Genomic DNA, 17,823 nt, shown 5'->3' with positions numbered 1-17,823 from the left:
CAATGAGATTTTTTTTTTTTTTACCAAATAACCTCATTTTAAATGATCCTTGTCACATGATACTATCTGTCATATCTAAATTAAATAAAAATATTTTGAAAGAATACCCGAAGGAAGAACTGTGGACACAATGACTTCACGCATTTCCCGTGTGCTGTATGCAGAGTAGCTTCGCAGTGCTGGCCGGAGGGTGAGTGTCTCTGCTGCTGAACTGCCTGCCACATGGAGAGGATCAACCCGCCCCCACTCCTTCACAGGGAAACAAGTGCCTGGAAGGAGCTGGAATTTCCAGGAAAACATACCAGCTCCGTCCGAGTTCGTCCCTGTGGGATGACCGCACTGATGTCATTTTTAATGCGCCTCACTCTCGGGGGGGGGGGGGGCGCGCACCACCGCCGCCCCCGCTGCTCTTCCTGAGAGCACCGTCTTTGTGAATGACGCCCAGGGAGCATGTGCAGGAGCCCAGACTCACTCCATGGGAACGTCGGAGACACAGCAGAAGAATGGGCTGAGAACAGCCGCTGAATGGGTCAGGTCATGCTGCTGCTTAAAGCTGAAAAGGCCAGTCCCGTAAAAGAGCTGCCGAGAGCACCTAATCGGGTGTGACCCCACGGGCTGCGCGTGCAGACGGGGCTGGGGAATGCAGCTCTGCACACGAGGAGGGCAGCGGGACCCCAGGGCTGCGATCCAGACACACTTACTCACTCATCTGCTCGATTCAGTTTTGTTTGCACAAAGGGTTTGTTGAAGCAATGGGCAGACTAAGCCTTCAGGGATCAAGGGCTGTGCAAACAAAACCATCGCAGAAGATTAAACCCACCCGTCTCTTGGCGCTATTGCCATCAGCAGGGCTGGAGCTGGCAGTGGAGGCAAGGAATTATTCCTGCTATGTTCAAACACTGCTTTAAAATGCCTTCTTCACAAAAACAACAGTCACTACAATAGAACAGGCCTGGTAACACCTAGTCACGAACAACAGAAACACCTTCCTGTAAAGACAGTGAACGTCACGTTATGGGTTATGGCCATAGCTGAGAAGCAAGTGTGATAAATCAAGGCACCAACTGTGGGGACCCTTGTCCTGCTTATCATCCGAGCATGTCTTCACTGGACACTTCTGCTCATCACGCCACTACCCCAAGATAATTTCTAAATACGGAGCAGATTCCCTCTCAATAATAATATATTACCTATTTAGCTTCATTATCTAGTATATTCATTTTTTTTTTTTTTGGAGAGGTTTTCACTATAGGGCACGTGCGCTCGCCGGACAGACAGAGACATAGAGACAGAAAACGAGAAATTACCCCCCAGAGGGGATGGTCACACCGCAATCCCTTCTCCTCCATTCTCCTCTCGGGATCTTGGGCACGCACGCACACGAGCCTGGTGTGAGTTTTAAGCCACTGGGTCTAGGACGCGAACCGCGGTCAACTACGTGCGAGTCCAGCGACATAGCCAATACGCTAACTGCTGGTTCTCGTATATTCACTTCTTTAGGAAGGAAGATCTGGAAAGAATTAAGATTATTTTTCTGTGAGTTATGGGAGAAGTAAATGACCAAGAAGCTAGTGTAAACACTATATTCTCCTTGTACTGGTTTATATTTCACTAAAATAGATTAAAATTACTAATTAAGAATTCTCAACATAATCATTTGTTCTCCCCACAAAGGCATATTATTGTTGTTATGTCCTTATAATGGAGAGAAAGCTAGAGAATAAGCCCAGAGATTTTAAATCACCTTAAGATACTGCCAGTCCCCAGCCCCCTCCCTGAAAAACAAGCACAAAATACAATGCAGTCAGCGCATTTCCTTTTTGTTATATTAGGAAGTTCCACATCTGAGAATCAGTCACTGTAACTCGCCGTGTTAGCAGAATAAGGGTGATGGCGCGCTCTCCCTGTGGACGGGAGGGAAATCATTTGACCAGACCAGGAACAGGAGCACTTCCTCGGTCTCCAGAGAGACGCCTTCTGGTTTGGATGATATCTGTCTCCCAGAGGTGCGTGCACTGGAATTTGAGGCGGGGAGGTGGTGAGGCCTAGTGGGCAGTTACAGGATCACGGCGAGTGCATTCCGGGACGGCACTCGCATGAATAAAGCAGGGATGTCTCTTGAGACCCAGAGAGTTCTAGTTCTCAAGAGAAGGGGTGAGTTCTCACAAGCGCTCGTTGCTATAAAGGAGAGAGCTGCCCGCCACCTCCTGCCCTCCCGCTGCCCTCTGTGGGCCGGCCTGATGCAGGCTCATGCCTTTGGACCTGCCAGCTGCCAGAGCGTGAGTAAATAAACTCCATTTCTTTATAAATCACCTAGTCTGAGGTATTTCTGTTAGCAGCACAAAAATGGACTGAGCAAGGAACAAAAACTGAGAGCTGACACCACGTTTTTAAAGACTGAATGCTTTCCCCTAAGGTCGGGAATGACAACTCCATTGCCTGTTCAGTACTACCCCAGAGGGGCCGGCGTGCAAGAAAGCTTATTCTTCAAAAAGACTGATAAAATTGCCTCTAGCCAGAGTGATGACATAAAAGGAAAAAGCAGAGAATGCGACAGAGAAGACACAGATAACTCACAGTAGGGATGAGTGAGACCCTGCACATGTGAGAAGGGTAATAAGGCAATGGCATGGACTGCTGAGCCACTACAGTCGGTGACGAGGTGAGCGGGACAAATTCCTTGAATGACACAAATTACCAGAGCTCGCTCAAGAAGAAACAGATCATCTGAATAGTCCTACATCCTTTAAGGAACCTGAATTCTTGGTTAAAACCTTTCCACAAAGACAACTCCAGGCCCAGATGGCTTTACTGGTGAGTTCTATTAAATATTCAGGAAAGAAAGAATATGAATACTACATAAATTTCTCTATAAAGAAACCATTACTCATTCTGTGTAGCCAGAAATACCCTGATAGCAAAACCATACAAGGATATGAATTAAAAAAGAGGGACCAGCAGTTGGCGTAATGGCTATGTCGCTGGACTCCCACGTAGTCAACTGCAGTTCGAATCTCAGACCTGGTAGCTTAAACTCAGCTGGGCGCATGTGCGTGCGTGCCCAAGATCCCGAGAGGAGAATGGAGAAGCGATTGTGGCGTGGCCATCCCCCTGGGGGGTAAATTTCTCGCTTTCTGTCTCTCTATCTCTCTCTCTTTCTGGTGAGCGCACGTACCCTATAGGAAAAATGTTTCAAAAAATAGATAAAGAGAAAGGATACTTAATGAAGGACCGACATAGCATAGCAGAAAACGCGAGGATGCATAAGAGCCTGGAACACTGAGAGGACTCCAGACATCGTCACGATGTTTTCTTTTTTGTTTTTTTGTTTTTTTTTGTCGAACCTACCAAACACGAAGCCCTGAGTGGCACAGTGTTCACCAGCATGGGCTTTTGGAGCCAGACGCCTGGACTGAGGCCTTGACCCCATCACTTGCATGACTGTGTTCAAGTTATTTAACTTCTATGCATTTCAAACTTTTCATCTGTAAGTGGAAATAACAATAGAACTCCTCACATGACTGTTCCAAAGATTAAATGAATAAATACAATATATTTCAAATGCTTAACTCCAGTGCCCAGCACACAGTAGGCACCATGTAAGTGTTCCTTGAAATTGTCACTGAAAATATAATGCATGTTATATTATTGATTATTGTCTTTATTAGGTCAAAATATTTGCCCCTGGAACCAGCAGGTGGTGCAATGGTTAAGTTGCTGAACTTCCACATAGTCGACTACAGTTCGAGTCCTGAACCTGGTGGCTTAAAACTTACACTGGGCATGTGTGCGTGTGTGCATGCCTAAGATCCCAAGAGGAGAATGGAGGAGAAGGGACTGTGGTGTTGCCATCCCCCCAGGGAGTGATTTCTCACTTCTGTCTCTCTGGAGAGTGCATGGCACCCTATAATAGGCAAAAATCTCTCTCTAAAAAAAATAATAATAGGGAACCAGCAGTTAGCGTAATGGCTATGTCGCTGGACTCCCACATAGTCGACCGCGGTTCGCGTCCCGGACCCAGTGGCTTAAAACTCACGCTGGGCATGTGTGTGTGCGTGCCCAAGATCCTGAGAGGAGAATGGAGGAGAAGGGATTGAGGCGTGACCATCCCCTCTGGGGGGGTGATTTCTTGCTTTCTGTCTCTATGTCTCTCTCTGTCTGTCTGGCGAGCGCACGCGCCCTATAGTGAAAAAACCTCTCCAAAAAAATAAATAAATAAAAATAATAATAATAAAATTAAAAGTTTGCCCTCAGATTGACCAGTATTGCAATGGACCAGGCTCATTGGATCAGTTCCTTATTACCACAAACTTAATGGCTTAAAACAACAGGAGTTTATTCTCTCCAACTTTTTGAGGCCAGAGGCTAGAAGCTCAGTATTAGTTTCAAGGGGCAGACTTCAAGGGGTGAGCAGGGCCACTCTCTCTGGAGGGTGGAGGGGAGAGTCAGGCCCTGGCACCCACCGGCATCCCTGTGCTTGCTGCCACCCCCTCTAGCCTTTGCTTCGATGGCTCTACGGCCTCATCTGTGTCTCCCTCTGCCTCTCTCTTCCAAGGACTTGTGATTGGATCTCGGGCCCAAACAGATATTCTCGACCATCTCCCCACATCAGGACCCTTGACTTTACGACATCTGCAAAGACTCTTTTTCCTTATAAGGTAATATTTGCAGGCTCTAGGGATTCATATATTTGGGGGGTCACGACCCAGCCTACTAACCTCGTCACCGAGGGTGAACTGATAGAGTATGGAAATCACAACATTAACAACATTTGTGTATAAAGAATCTTGTGCGCTCTCTACAACAAACCTGTTAGTGTTATTTTATTCCAAGGTGCAATCCAGTCACCTGGAGGCAACTTCCAAAACCATCAGCACAGCATCCAGCACACACTGCGACAGCTTGTGGAACTAATGTGAGAACTCCATCCTGCACCACCCTGACACTCACCACAGACCTGCAGGGTGCCAGGGCAATGTGGGGACTTACACTTGAGACAGTATCCATACCCTTTTTATCCTGAATAGTTAGCAGAACTCACCAGTAAAGCCATCTGGGCCTGGAGTCGTCTCTGCGGGAAGGTTTTAAGCCAAGAACTCAAATTCTTTAATGGATGTAGGTCTATTCAGATTATCTATTTCTTCTCGTGATTCAAATAAATCAGCTATTAAAGGCACTAGAAACCAGGGTGAGCAGGCGGCATGGTGGTTAAAGCACTGGACTCCCGCATGGCCAAAAGCAGTTCAAATCTTGGATCTAGAAGCCTGAAAAACACACTGGGCACATGTGCACGTGTGCCCCAAATCCCAGGAGAAGAATGGAGGGGAAGGGAGTGCAGTGTGCCCATCCCCGTAGGGGTGATTTCTCACTTTCCCTCACTGTCTCTTTCTTGTGAGTGCACATGCCCTATGACAAAAACCTTAAAAAAAGTCACAAACAAGAATCAAGAAAATTGGGAGACAGATTTGATGATGGCAGTGATGAGTAAAGGAAAATTGAAACAAAACTGACTCGGGCTTACTTTTTTTTTTTTGGAGAGGTTTTTGCTATAGGGTGCGTGCGCTCGCCAGACAGAGAGAGACAGAGAGATAGAAAACGAGAAGTCCCCCCCCCAGGGGGGATGGCCATGCCACAATCCCTTCTCCTCCATTCTCCTCTCAGGATCTTGGGCACGCATGCACACGCGCCCGGCGTGAGTTTAAGCCACCGGGTCTGGGACTCGAACTGCGGTCAACTACGTGGGAGTCCAGCGACATAGCCATTACGCTAACTGCTGGTCCCACTCGGGCTTACTGACCACAGGGCCCCGTATGCAGACCTCGTACAAGCGCCCACAGCACACGGCAGTGGGCTGCCCAGTCCGAGGCAGACAGGCCTACGTCTGAAATCTGGCTCTCTGACATCTAGGTGCTCTGACTTGGAGAGGCCAGTCCACCTCCCGGAGCCTCTTCATTGTAGGACAGGAGGAAGACGAGGTGCCGTGAGGACTCAGAGCACACCGTGCCCTAGCCTGGCAACTAGCATGTGCACGCGCTCGGTGCACTGTGACCGCAATGCAGCCTTTCTAACAGGGCTGCCTTCTCCCTTTCAGTACAAGTGCTCTTTCATCTGTTATTTCTTTAGTTTTAGGAGTGGGATAGTCATTCTTTCGGGGAATGTGATCTCCCGGGGGAAGGCAAGAGAACATGCCGTCTGCGATTCTGGTGCGCAGTCCTGGAGCACACAGAATAAAGGACTCCCCGCCAGAAGGGACAGGAAGAAGGCCCCGGAGCTCACTGCGTGACGGAGGGTGAACACACGGAACTTGAGGTTTGGGGCAAAGGAGAGCAAAATACAGAAGTTAGCAGAAGTCAAATCCGGGGTGTAATAGACTTGCCCTCTCTAGGAATTCAGTATGTGACTAGGACTGCACTTTGGGGAGGCGGAGGGTGGGAGGAAGGCATTGTGGCAGGGCCATGAGAAGCACAGCCAGCCCCCGACACGCCGCGCACCATGCCGGGACTGGTGAGAGAGAAGGTGGGTGGGGAACGCCGATCACTCAAGGACGTGTGTTTAGGACGAACAAAACCCTGCAAGATGTGGGTGTGCACAGCTTCTCTCAGTGTTTCCAGCAGCGAGCCCAGCACCCCACATCTCCAACACGAATAATACGCATCCAGAGTGAAAAACCAGCAGGAGACAAAAAGTCAAATTGGGGTTCCGCTCATTCATTCATTCATTCATTTTTTTCTCTTTGAGAGAAAGAGAAAGGGAGAGAGGAGAACGCTAGAAAGGTGTTTTTGACAGGGTCTTGCCATGTGGCGATCCTCCCACCCAGCCCCGGGTCAGCTGGGACTACAGGGGTGCGCTGCCGAACCTGGCATGTTTCGGCTACTCCAAACGGAACCTGGACCTTCCACGGGGCGCCAGCACTGTGCAGTGGTGCCCTTCGGCCTGTGCCACCAGGCTGGGCCTGAGCATCCTCTCTCACTGCGAGATTCCATCCGGCTCTCTCTTGTCCACACCATCTCTGCACCGCTGGAAGGAAGACCTCCTCAGGTTACCCCTAAAGAGCCCTGACCACTCGCCAGGCTTCCACCACCAAGTCCGACCCCTCAGCTTGCAAACGCACCCTTGTGTTGACACCGGCCTACCTTTCTAGCTGCGCCTGTGAGTGCCCCACACCCTCCACACTGCAGTCCTGCTGGCTTGGAGCCCCCCACCCCACGCTCTCTCTCACGTACACAGACACGCCCCGCTCAGGGCACTCACGGCTGTCTGTCTGCCTGGGGAGCTCCTCCTCATCCGATCATCACCTCGAAGTTCACTTTCTCCAGAAAATCTCCTACTAAATTCCAAGCAGAGTTAAGTAATCCCTCCTCAAAATACTTCCCTTATGGCACGTTAGGGCACTGGATCCCACATGGCCGACTCCACGGTTCTAGTCCTGGACCTGGTGGCTTGAAAATCATGCTGGACATGTGTACACGTGTTGCCCAAAACCCTGAGCGGAGACCAGAGAAGGAATTGCAGTGTGGCCATCCCTCGCTCTCTGCCTCTGGTGAGCACATGCACCCTCATAGCAAAACTTAAAAAGAAAAAGAAAAAGGGGGACCATAACTCATGTGCCATGTCTGTTCTTCCTTAGAAACCTCTGGATCAGTATTGGGTCCTATTCACGTTTGCATCCCAATGACTAAAATGAGGTATAGGAACTTTGAAGATGTTTGATGAATAACTGAATAGATTAGAAAGGCAAAAAATAGAAACAAAGCTTAAATAGTTGGGTGAAAAAGACAGAGCCAGCTCATTAAAGACAGGGTTGGGCAAGTCCATCCTGTCATGACTCTGTCATGGTCACAGTGGCAGCTGGAAGACTCTTCTCCATTTGCTGCCATCGTGACCAACGCCTGAATTTGGGGCCGGAGGTGCCACGGGCCTGACCGGTACGATGCTCTTTATCTATGTGTTCCCGAGCATTTCCCATTCACTTGGCCTCGGAGAAAGCAATCTCATTTTCATGTGCTTTTTAGCCAAGTTGTCTACCTCACAATGCTCCAAAAGCAAGTTCTTCCTTTTACTCCAATTCTCATTTTCTCTCTCCTGCTAAGTGGACTGAAAGCTTTGGTTCTAAATTACGGATGAGAGTAATCTGTACCCCACTCTACCGCACAACTTTAGGGGAGCTCTTAGACCTCTTTGAGTGCCAACTTTCTCTTCTGTCAGTGCAGTCAGCTCTACCACCTAGCAGGTCACAGGAAGTAACAAAAAGTAAAAGCTGCACAGTGCATCTCACTTGCCTTTTTAAATAAATTAATTTATTAATATCATTATCTTAAATTTGCTATAGGGCATGTGCACTCACCAGCGATAGAGAAAAAGAGAGACAGAGAGAGAGAAAGTGAGAAAGCAAGCCACCAGGTCTGGGACTTGAGCTGCAGTCGGCCATGTTGGAGTCTAGCGCCTAAACTACCATGCCACCTGCTGGCACCACGTCTCACATGTCTTAACCTGTTTAATTCTATAGGGTCATTGGAAAAGTCGTGACGCATTTTTGCATAGAAAACACATCATGACTTTCCTAACGCCCTGACATAACTCTGAGGCAGGGACAGTGATTTTCTCTATGTGGCCGGGGGCTTAGAGACAGTGAAGACCTGAAGGAGACGGTGATGATCACACTTCGTGGAGGGTAGAGGCAAGGCTAGATCTCAAGGCGAGCTCTGGCGCCCCTGCTCTCCACTGCCTCTCTGCAGGCCCGAGACAGGTATCCTGCAAGGATCCAAATTCCAGCACCTTAAAAGATGAAAGGGCTTAAAAATTGTCATTTTTTCCCAAACAAATGCAAGCATTAGTTGTAAGTGAAAATAAAATAAAAAAGAAAAGGAGGGACCAGCAGTTAGCATAATGGCTATGTCACTGAACTCCATGTAGTCGACCGTGATTAAAGTCCCAGACCCAGTGGCTTAAACTCACACCGGGCGCATGTGCGTGCGTGCCCAAGACCCCGAGAGGAGAATGGAGGAGAAGGGATTACAACGTGGCCATCCCCCCTGTGGGGTGACTTCTTGCTTTCTGTTTCTCTGTCTCTCTTGTCTTTCTGGCGAGCGTGTGCATCCTATAGCAAAAACCTCTCTAAACAAACAGACAAAAAACAAACAAACAAAAAAACTATTAAATGTTTAATTAGATCTACTTACAAAATGAGGGCAAAATTTGAGAACTATCCCCTCAGTTTAATGCAGTCCACCTTTCAAATTGTTCGGAATGTCATTGAGTTATAGTCGCTCTGGGCAATGGGCCACGTTGGAAGTGCTGACTAAGTTTCTGTTGACTGAATTAATATCGTCTCAGACGCGAGATCATAGAAGCTGCGTTCCTAGTGGTTCCTTAGAAGGAAGGTGCCTGGATCACAGCTGGGGTTTGCCGGGAGAATTCTCCTCCTTATTCTCTCGTTAAGGAGGAGAATCTCTTGCAAAATCCAAAGCCATCTCTATCTGTACCCTAGTTTCAACATCTTCCCACATCAGAAAGAGAACCGAGAAAGATCGGGTTACATTGCTCCTTTGGGCCTGTAAATTCTTGGGAGGTGCTCTCCTGTTAGGAAAGGTTTCCCTGGCAACCATATTTATGCGCTCACTCAGCTCCCTCCCCTCCTTTGATTCACTGGTTGGTATAAAAATTAATTTGCATTGAATTGCTGAAGGTTACAAGTTAGTCAGTCTAATGGACTCAAAATTTTGAACCCTAATTTCTGCCCAAAACTCGTTTCTAAAAGGGTCTGTTCACTTTAGCAATCTGAATGTAATTCTCTTCAGTTCAAACATTTCTAAACACATTTAATGTGTGTGCTGATGATTCCGGCTACGGGTGGAGAAAAAATCCGCTAAGGACATCTCTGGTCAGTATTATTAGAAGGCCAAGAGACAAAGAAGTCCCTTAGTTCTGAGTAAGCAAGGAGCCAGACGCTAAAGATCAGCTACCACAGGCCCTGGAAGAGATGAGTCAGAGACCAGGACGAGATGTCTGGGTCACGTGAAATAATGAGTTAGGCCTAAGGTTCTGAGTGATCACAGGTCTCGGATAACAGAAATGAGGTCTGAGCTCTCGATGGAGTTTCATTAATTCACTCACCAAGAATTTGCTAGGAAGCTGCTCCTGCTGGGGTAGGGAGAAAGCATTAGCTCAGCCAGGTGCAGCCTGCCTTCAGAAAGTTTGGAACAGTGAGCCGGTGCTGACTTCGTCACTGAGCCGTCTCTGGGCTGCGGGCTCATCGTGTGACTTCCTAAGGGGACCAGAATTGATTTAGAGTCGGGGTGGCACAGGGACCTACAGAGAGAGACCCTTCAAGAGTCCTCCTGGGAGTAAGTGAACTGGCAAGTCAAGCAGTCTACATTTAATCTTCAACCATACATGAGAAACAAAGAAAGGCATGTTTGCCATTTGGCAAAAGGCTAGATTCTCTGCAGTGGACCTAAGTTTTCTAAGGAATAAAGCTAAATTAGACAAAAGTATGAGCTATTTCTTTTTTTTTTAAGGTTTTTGCCATGGGTGTTTGCACTTGCTGGAGAGGAGAGAGACAGTGAGACAGAAAATGAGAGTCATCCCCCAGGGAGGATGGTCACACCACAGTCCCTTCTCCCCCATTCTCCTCCTGGGGATTTTGGGAATGCGTGCGCATGTAGCTGGTGTGAGTTTAAACCACCAGGGCTGGGGCTTAAACACAGTCGGTCATGTGCGAGTCCAGCACTTTAACCGCCGAGCTACCTCTGGCCCCGGTGTGAGTTTCTTAAGTGTGATCGACAACCATTTATTGAGCATCTATTATGTTTAAGGAATAGTTTGGGAACTGAAGTTATGGGTATGAAAATATTAATTCCTAGCAATGACAACAATGAGATGTCAAGTACAAAGGAAGACCAGGGAGCCAGGGCCTAATTCGTAAAAAGCCAGCCAGGAAGTGCTTCTCAGAGGGAATGCTTGAAAAGAGTCTTAAAAGGTAAATAAAGAAATCTGTTGTTTCTAAGTTAGGAAAGTTTAGGTGATTTGCTCTGCAGTGATAAGTAACTATGATGGGGCCTCACGGAGACCGTATCACCATCACAGATAGAAGGCTGGCCATCTAAACTGTTTCATGACACACACCACAGATTACACCAGAATCCCTTCTCGTATTTTTTTAAAGTCTATTTTTTCCATGAACAAGAAAGACACAGAGAAGCAGAGAAAGAGCCCCCTAACAGGTCCCAACGCCACAGTTCCCCCCCCCCAGCCTCCGTCAGCCCCGTACTGGGCCCAGTGCACTGAGGAAGGTCTCAGGATGAGAACCCAGAACCTTCCATGGGTGTCGGCTCACAGAGCACACGGCCATCCAGGCCCTCTTTGGGGCTTTTTCAGTCTCACGTACTCTCAGGCTCACCCAGTCTCCTCTGGGAGTGGAACATGAGCACAGGCCCCTGAAATGGGAAAGAGCTCGGCAGTGGTTGGGGGCCAACTTCCTCCACAGCGACGCCTGGCGGCCGGCTGGTGTGAGGCTTGGACAAGGGGTTAGTTCGTGTCAAGTGGTGTCAGAACCTTGGTCAGTGCTGAGTCAAATCGTCACTCAGAGACTCGGATTGAGAGGAACAAAAGGACGGGTAAAAGGTTTTGACAGAGCAATAATCATGAAAACCAGAAAAACTCCATTTCTTGTCAATTCTAAAGAGTGACTATAAAACCAAGACAAGAGAAAGTGTGAAAACTGCAGTGATTCTGTCTGTCATGATCGTGTGGGTAGAGGAAGCAACGGAGCGTGCAATGAAGATAGGAGCAGGACCCGGGCACCCTGACAGCCGTGGTAAACGGGCACGTGGGCTGGAGCTGCTGGGTAATCTTGGTGTGAGGATGAACAGGTCCTTTGGCTGGATTAAACCAAGCTTGGGTCCCTTCTAAACAAGGGGCCGTGGGAGACTGCACAGGTTACACCCAGGAGGCTGGCTCTGCCGTCAGAGGCGGTGTGCATGGTCCTTTAGAAGAGCCTTGGAGTCGGAGCCGGACCCAAATCCCATCTCTGGCACTCATCAGCCACGCATCCCTAGGTGGCTCACCTAGCCTCTCCATGTTTCTAAGAGGTCGTGTGGTTATAATCCGGTCTTGTGAGGATTTCATGGGGCAATGCCTAGAATGTGCACAAAGCGCTTAGCACGTCTAGCACATAGCGAGCACTCGATGAATGGCAGGCACGCCGTGGCCAATCAAACGTCTGCACAGGTAGTTACCAAAGCAGCGAAGCTCAGAAATTAATGAAGGGTATGAAAGAGGGAGAATACTATCTCAGGACAACTAAAATAACGAAGCAGATAGGGAAAAGCAAATCTTTTGCTTGACTCTGCTGCCTTCTCTAACTACTTTCCTATCTTTTCCTCCTTTCATTGCCAAGTGATGATAATCCACACGCTGTCTCCGTTTCTTATCTGCATCTCACACCACAGTCTTCTTCAATCCGGCTTTTAATTTCCCTATGGCCACCTTTTTCCATCCCCACTAAATTGAAGCTACCGTTTTCAAAAAGTAACTAATGGCCTCCTGAGTGCTAAAGATAACAATGCCCACGCTCCTGCTGTACAGTTTGCTGCTCACCGACTTGTCCAGCTCGGATCTTTCCTCTTCCCGACTTCTGGAACACACACCCCTCTGGTTCACAGCATGCCTAACCAGTCTGTACCCATCAGGTCTGCAAGGGACGGGTGGGCAGAACGCATTTGTTGAACAAATGAACGAGATGGTTCTTTCGCTTCTCTGGTATTTCCTGTTCTCTTCCCTACTGACTCCACTTTTTTCACTTCATCTCCCCAAATGTGGGCAGTCTCCAAGCTTCTGTCTTTGGTGTTTCTATGCTGTTACCCCGGTAAGCTCAGCTAATAACATGGCTTTGATTGTGACCTTTTCTATGTAAGACGGCCTGGCTTCTTTTGAACACTGACAAGGGACCCCACTTTCAAGATATTTACGAGACGTGTCTCCTGAGAAGCTCCGATATCACTTCAAGGTATCTGGCACTTAGCTTCTCCTCTTCTCCACACTGCTTCCCTCTGTCCTGTTTCTGCCAATCCTTCATCCAGGGTCATGACCACATGTGACGCCACCTTCTCTCTTACCCTGCATCTCCAGTCAGACAGCAAGTCCTGTTCATTTTTTTTCTTTTATAATCCTTATCAGATCACCTCCTCTTTTTTCACTTATGACCCTAATCAAGTCTTTTTCTTCTCACACTTAGACTGTTTAAATAACCTAACTTGAACAATGCCCGTTCTCTCCCTACTAAGGTTTATTCTCCATGTTGCTGTTGAGAATTTTCTTAAATTATTACTTTCATATCCTCACAGTTCCCTAACCAAAAATCTTTAGCTTTCTATCATCTCCAGGATAAAAAACCTAGCACCCTGGTTTGGTGCTCAGCACCTGCTACAAGCTGGCTTCGATCAACCCTTCTGACCTTGCTAGACTGGTTAACTGCATCGGTTGACTCCTCAAGACTTTCTTCTATATTTTGGTCCTATGTTTTATGAAGATTTTGGTTTTCGTGTCTGAAAATTCCTTCCTTCCTGCTAATTAAATTCATCATGTCTTTGAAAAAGCCTTCCTTGGGGCCAGTAGGTGGTGTGGTGGTTAAGAGTGCTAGACTCCCACATGGATGACCTGGCTGGACCTGGTGGCTTGCTTTCTCACTTTCTCTCTCTCTTTCTCTGTCCCTCACTGGTCAAATTAAAATAAGTAAGTAAATAAATACATACATACAATAAAGTTAAATAAAAATAATTCTTAAAAAAAAAAGCCTTCTGGGGAACAGCAGGTGGCGTGGTAGTTAAGGCGCTGGACACTCCCACATGGCTGACACAGCTCAAGTCCTGGACCTGGTGGCTTGCTTTCTCACTTTCCTTCTCTCTCTCTCTCTTTGGTAAAGTTATAATAAATTAATGAATAAATAAAGTTAAATAATTCATTTTCTTTAAAAAAAAAAGTCTTCCTTGATAATCAAGCTATAAGATTTTTCTTTTCTTGACCCTCAAGATACCACGTTTAGCACCTCAAAAATGTGCTGAATCACCGCTTTAAATGTATGATTTCGTCTACTCCTTACAACTATGTAAGTAGACGGTATTATTATAGATAAAGAAACTGAAGTCAAATAATTTGCTCGGTCATGTGGCATATCTCATGTGGCATATCTCACCACCTCTTCCACGGCCCTGTGTCCCCCAGAGCACACACAGCACAGTATTTGCACACAAGCAGGTGTTCAGTAAATACGCTGATTGAGACAGTCGCTTAGATACCACATGACTGACTTTCTGCACGTGATGGGTCACCAGTCGTGGAGCACATTAGGCACACCACCGCGGTCTCACCTTACGTGGCTTGACCTCTGATACATTCAACAGAGGTGCTTTGCCAAGAATTCATCACCATTCATCTTAGAATAAATCTAGTTTATAGAAAGCTAGCAAGGCTTTATCTGAGTCAAACGTTAAGTGACTTTTGGGGTTGAGGTTCCCCTTCCTACTTCCGAGTTCATCCTTGTTCTGCTTCCATATGATTGGAAAGTAAAAATAGGCTGGCTAGTTGATGGCTTCGAAGGTAAAAATAGACTATTTATAGTTCCAGCCAACAGGATTTTCTCTGCTTTGTAGCTAAGACCTCAATAAAAGCCCAATAAATGTGAATCATGGGTGGAAATGGGGATGAGAAAAGAGGATAATAGTAAGGAGGGCCAGCAGGTGGTGAGGTGGTTAAGGCAGCTGGATCCCACAGGGCCAACGGCAGTTGAGTCCTGGACCCAATGGCTAGAAAATCACACTGGGCATGTGTGCATGTGTGCCAAAGTCCTGAGAGAATAGAGAAGAGGAGAAAGGACTGAGGCATGCCCAGGGTGATTTCTCTCTCTCTCTGTCTACACAGCTGGCACCATGGCATGCCCAGGGTGATTTCTCTCTCTCTGTCTACACAGCTGGCACCATGGCATGCCCAGGGTGATTTCTCTCTCTCTGTCTACACAGCTGGCACCATGGCATGCCCAGGGTGATTTCTCTCTCTCTGTCTACACAGCTGGCACCATGGCATGCCCAGGGTGATTTCTCTCTCTCTGTCTACACAGCTGGCACCATGGCATGCCCAGGGTGATTTCTCTCTCTCTGTCTACACAGCTGGCACCATGGCATGCCCAGGGTGATTTCTCTCTCTCTGTCTACACAGCTGGCACCATGGCATGCCCAGGGTGATTTCTCTCTCTCTGTCTACACAGCTGGCACCATGGCATGCCCAGGGTGATTTCTCTCTCTCTGTCTACACAGCTGGCACCATGGCATGCCCAGGGTGATTTCTCTCTCTCTGTCTACACAGCTGGCACCATGGCATGCCCAGGGTGATTTCTCTCTCTCTGTCTACACAGCTGGCACCATGGCATGCCCAGGGTGATTTCTCTCTCTCTGTCTACACAGCTGGCACCATGGCATGCCCAGGGTGATTTCTCTCTCTCTGTCTACACAGCTGGCACCATGGCATGCCCAGGGTGATTTCTCTCTCTCTGTCTACACAGCTGGCACCATGGCATGCCCAGGGTGATTTCTCTCTCTCTGTCTACACAGCTGGCACCATGGCATGCCCAGGGTGATTTCTCTCTCTCTGTCTACACAGCTGGCACCATGGCATGCCCAGGGTGATTTCTCTCTCTCTGTCTACACAGCTGGCACCATGGCATGCCCAGGGTGATTTCTCTCTCTCTGTCTACACAGCTGGCACCATGGCATGCCCAGGGTGATTTCTCTCTCTCTGTCTACACAGCTGGCACCATGGCATGCCCAGGGTGATTTCTCTCTCTCTGTCTACACAGCTGGCACCATGGCATGCCCAGGGTGATTTCTCTCTCTCTGTCTACACAGCTGGCACCATGGCATGCCCAGGGTGATTTCTCTCTCTCTGTCTACACAGCTGGCACCATGGCATGCCCAGGGTGATTTCTCTCTCTCTGTCTACACAGCTGGCACCATGGCATGCCCAGGGTGATTTCTCTCTCTCTGTCTACACAGCTGGCACCATGGCATGCCCAGGGTGATTTCTCTCTCTCTGTCTACACAGCTGGCACCATGGCATGCCCAGGGTGATTTCTCTCTCTCTGTCTATACAGCTGGCACCATGGAACAGCCGCTCCGGCACAGTCGCATAACTCGCGGTCTCAGTCCTGGACTGCTTCCCTGACCCCTATCACACTTCAACCTCCTCTTGCTCCAGATCCTTCCAGCTTCTGCTCTTATGACTCATGTCCCCAGTTCTCACGGACTGGACAGCCGGTGTCCCTTCCCTGGCTGCAGCTCACGTGCTCCTCCTTTCACGCCATTTCGATATGCACTCCCAGGGTGCTGCTTCTAGTGCCAAATGTGACGCCCAGCTTCGGGCCCTCCACTGGGAGCTACTTTCTACTTCCGGGTGCTGGACTGCTGACTGAGATGTGTGAGCGACAGGACCAGGAGTGAGGCTCAGAAACATATGGATAAAAACAAGAAAGAAAATGCCACTAGAAAACAGTCAAAAAAATAGAAATTCTAGGTTGCTCTGGGAAAGGTGTTAGGAGACAGGGGAAAAAGCCGTATTTGCAACATGAAGCCATTCCCTAGAGACAGGGTACTCTACACAGCTCATTCACGGTTTCCTCTGGCTTGGATGCCCTTCTGCCCTTCCCTACCCTCTCTGTAAGGCAAGCTCCCATTCCTCTGACACCCTGCCGAAGTGTCCTCTGGAAAGCCTTCCCTGATCCTCTGGGACAGCTCGCTGCTCCCTTCTGTGCGCTCAAGCTCTTTATTCACGCGTCTGTCACACTGTTACCACTTTCACTAGCTATTTCATCTCTCTCACTGCTTCCGGGACAAGGACTAATTATCCTACTCATTGTAGCAACCCCAAGGCAGCGGAGTGCCTGGCATGACCAAGTGTTTGTGTGTGATGAAAGACATCAAGCGCAACGTGCAAGTGTAATTTGCACTTCACTTGCGAAAATCGAATCAGTCCCTGGTACTTTTCATGTGCAACCACGTTTTCTCTTGATTTGGAAGAATCGACTCTAGACTCATAAAGGAAACTATTGATATGAGCCAGCTTTTCATCTCTGCCAGTGCTAGAGACAGCTTTCCTCCCACACGTCCACCAAACTCCCAGGGCCAGCTTAATACCAGTGGCACATCTCCCATTTCGCCAGCTCTTGTAGCGAAGGCTAAATTACACTGTGAGCCTGAGCTGCCAGCAGGCTTAGAGAACTGGGGGAGGGGGACAATTAAAGGAGGACACTTCTGTAGCAGACCTAAGGGGGAGGGAGGAAGATGAATTTAAAGCCTTATAAGAAATGTGTTACAAACTCACGTAAAAGAGCGGCTTCCTCTGGACATGACAGCCCCGATCCAGGCTCCAGCTGTAACCTTTTCCCAAGGGGGTCGGGTCATCACCCAGCACAGAAAATCAGGCGCCGGTGTCTTTCCCGGGCATCCCTCCTCCTCAGCCGTGCGGCCTGCTTTTCCTCTAGGGGACTGTCCTTTCCTCCCAGCTCCAACGACTCCTAGGTCCCTCTGCTGGTGCCCGCGGCCCACGCTGGCTGTCCTGGGGGTGGCCGGACTGTCAGGCCGCGGTTGACGAGCGGCGCCGTGGTCTCCGCACAGTGCGGGATGAGCCGAGGCGACGCAGGCCGCGCAAGGCCACGGGCTCCGGGGGGGCCCCTGCTCGGGTCGGGGCTCAGCCCCCCACGAATGCGCGCGAGTGCCTGGACTCGGGCGGGCTCCCCGCAGCCTCCCGCGAGCCCCGGCCCCGGAGCTCGCGGCGGCG

General features: G+C 48.8%; 1 protein-coding gene across 3 annotated transcripts in view; it reads right to left on the bottom strand.

Moving 5' to 3' along the window:
* The window catches only part of PHC2 (polyhomeotic homolog 2), a 99,833-nt gene that overhangs the window by 81,821 nt on the left and 189 nt on the right, over positions 1 to 17,823 (bottom strand). The window contains exons 1-2 of one of the 3 annotated variants that reach the window (XM_006158082.3): positions 17,368 to 17,789; positions 10,114 to 10,264 (exon numbers count right to left, since the gene is read on the bottom strand). The exons of 1 other annotated variant lie outside the window; for it this stretch is intronic. The gene's annotated coding sequence lies outside the window, so the exon portion shown is untranslated. Of the gene's footprint in view, positions 1 to 10,113; positions 10,265 to 17,367; positions 17,790 to 17,823 lie in introns of those variants that run through there. One more of the 3 variants, XM_006158083.3, reaches the window with a different exon arrangement.

Source organism: Tupaia chinensis, unplaced genomic scaffold, assembly GCF_000334495.1.
Source record: "Tupaia chinensis unplaced genomic scaffold, TupChi_1.0 Scaffold000573_1, whole genome shotgun sequence".
Lineage (NCBI taxonomy): Eukaryota > Metazoa > Chordata > Mammalia > Scandentia > Tupaiidae > Tupaia > Tupaia belangeri.
Note: the sequence above shows the minus strand (reverse complement) of the source record. Positions and strands in the feature narration are given on the sequence as shown.